The sequence below is a fragment of the Elephantulus edwardii genome, unplaced genomic scaffold (assembly GCF_000299155.1).
Source record: "Elephantulus edwardii isolate Elephantulus edwardi_28Jun2011 unplaced genomic scaffold, EleEdw1.0 scaffold00034, whole genome shotgun sequence".
Lineage (NCBI taxonomy): Eukaryota > Metazoa > Chordata > Mammalia > Macroscelidea > Macroscelididae > Elephantulus > Elephantulus edwardii.
The window spans coordinates 21,103,890-21,107,037 of NW_006399784.1; positions in this window are offsets into that span (position 1 = coordinate 21,103,890).

Here is a 3,148-nt window from a genome sequence, read left to right on the forward strand (position 1 = left end):
CATTCAGATGGCCAAAAGACACATGAAGAAATGCTCAAAATCATTGGCAATAAGAGAAATGCAAATCAAAACCACAATGAGATGCCATCTCTCCCCAGTAGCAGTGGCAATGTTTAGCAGGACAGCAAACAATAAATGTTGGAGAGGATGTGGAGAGATGGGAACTCTGATACATTGTTGGTGGGATGGTAAAATGGTACGACCACTCTGGAAGACAGTTTGGCTTTTCCTCAAAAAAGTTGAACATAGAAATTCTGTAGGAGTCAGCTATTCCATTGCTAGAAATATAACCCAAGTAAATCAGAAATGAGACACACACAGAGATCTGTACACCAATGCGTAAATCCTGTAATTTTTTGGTTGTTTCTTTTTTTAATTTTTCTACTAGTTTATTCACAAAATTCAATACAAACTTGAACAAATTCTTTCAATTTCTCTCAATTCCCCCCACCCATCAAATTGCACAACCCAATGATTAGTCCCACCTCCCCCTGCACATCCACATCCCTCTACTTCCAGCCTCTCCCACTCCTCCTGGATCCTTATATTCATTCTACAATAACAGTTTTATACAATATTTATCCTTATGGGACTGAGTTGGTTCACTAAGCAATAATGCTCTCCAGTCCATCTCAAGTTAGGTAATAATTTACAAAGTTATTGCTCCTGCGGCTGCATAGTATTCCACTGTGAGAATGTACCATAATTTCTCAGTCCATTCATTTGTGAAATCCCGTAACTTTTGAGCTTGAATAAATCACAAAGACATTTATGTAGTTCAAATCAAGAGCATGAAAACTATTTAGAGATCTTACAGATACCTGAGCATTCCAAAGCCTACTGAAGTCAGGATTTTGGGGCTTGACATCAGAAAAGCTCACTGGTTTTTGTTTTGGTTGTTGGTGGGATTTGGGGGGTTTTTTGGTAATTACGCATTGCAAATATTTTTTCTTTGGTTTTTTATTGTGATTTAATGCAAATTCACTGAAAAGTTGGATTTGCGTTCATTTGTTATTGCACATTTTCCTTCCTATACCCCTCAGTTCACTTTTTAAAATATTCAGTCACTGCTTTTATAAAAATGTGTATTTTTAAAACAAACTCACCATGGTTTTTTGCACATATCAAAACCTGAGAACCTTTGAGTTATTCCATAAGAAGGTCACAGCCTATATAAACTCAATGATTTGAACAAAGCGCATTACCATTGACGATCGCATCTTCTTTGATGTCACAGATGCACCCCTGAGACATGATTGTCTAAGTTGGATTTATTTTAAAAAAAATAATAATAATTTTAATGCACATTTACAGAGATTTTGGATTTCCATTCATTCATTGTTGCACTTTTCTCCCTGCCCAGCCCTCCCTTCCGCTCCCTTCCCCCAGTTTGCTCCTCTCTTTGAAAAAGTAAAAGAAAAATTCTTTCTTTGGTATCCTTTTAACTCGAGCAAAATTCTCAACAACATCCTAGCCAATGTTGTTGTTGTTGTTGTTGTTGTTACGTGCTATCATGTCACCCGCAACTAACTCATAGTGACCCTACATACAACAGCTCTGAAGCCTGCCCTATCCCGAGCCAGTCTCACTAACTCCAGTGTACCTACCACCATTACCCCAGTTACTGTGTCAGTCCATCTCATTTGTGGTCTTCCTCTCTTGCACTGTCCATCCACCAAGCATGATGTCCTTCTCCGAGTACATGTACCCAAAGTATGTGAGATGCAGCTTCAAAACCCTAGCCTCCAAGGAGAAACTTGGTTTCACCCTCTCATCTTTCTTTGTTCTCTTGGTGATTCATGGTATGTTCAATACAGTTCTCTAACATCCTAACTCAAAGCCATCTATTCTTCTTTTGTCAACCTTAGTCATTGTCCAGTTCTCTGATGCAGAGCAAGTAATTGTGAAGATCATGGCCTTGATTAGGCACACCTTAGTCTCTAGTCTGATATCATTGCTTTTTAGCACTCTGGAGAGGTCCCTAACAGCAGATTTCCCCAGTGCAATTTGTCTTTGGATTTCCTGACTGCAGGTACCAATAGTGTTGATTGTGGAGCCAAGCAAGCTAAAATTGTTAAAAACCTCAATCTCTTCTCCATCTGTTATGGTGCTACCAATTGGCCCAGTGGTGAGAATCTTTGTCTTCTTGATGTTGAGCTTGAATCCTTGATTTTCTTCAGTAAGTGCTTCAACTCCTCCTTGCTTTCAGTAAGGAAGGTTGTGTCATCTGCATAACATAGGTTATTGATAAGTCTTCCTCCAATCTTGATGTCAAATTCCTCCTCATAAAGCCCAGCCTCCCTAATAATCTGTTCTGCATATAAAAATAAAAAGATATGGGGACAGGAAGCACCCCTGATGCACTCCTTTCCTGATTTTGAATCATGCAGTGTTTCCTTGCTCTATTCTGAGGACTGTTTCCTGGTCCAAGTATAGGTTTTGCATGAGCACAATCAAGTGTTCTGAGATTCCCATTCTTCTTAAGGTTAGCCACAATTTGCTATAATTCACAGTAAAATGCCTCTGCATAGTCAATGAAACACTTATACATTCCTCTGCTACTCTGCTTTTGACCAAAATCCGTCTCACACAGGTGAGACTGTCTCTAGCCAATATCATACTGATATGTCTTGGAAAGGGTGAAGTCAGATTGCTCTTTGGAGGCAAGAATGATGAGACTTCACCTCACATACTTTGAGCATGTTGCTAGGAGAGACTATTCCTTGGAGAAGGGCATAATGCTGGGAAGGGTTGGAAGGTCAGTAAAGGAGAAGACCCTCAACTAGGTGGACTGACACGGTGACTGCTGAAATGGGTTCAAGTGTGTCAGGAAATGTGAGGATGGCCCAGAATAGAACAGACTTCAGACCTTTTGTTCATAGGGTCACTATGAGTATACTCAACTCAGCGGCATCTAACATCAACAACACCTGAACAAGTGGGAGTTATATATAAGAATGGTTCAACATTAGGGAAATAAATTGGTGTAATCCACCACATCAACAAAACAAAGGAAAAATACTCACATCATCATATTAATTAATGTAGAAAGATCATCTGACACAAAAAATACCCTTTCCTGATGACAAAAATGCTCAACAAAATAGGAATAGAAAGTCTTCAACATCATAATATATATTATGTATAT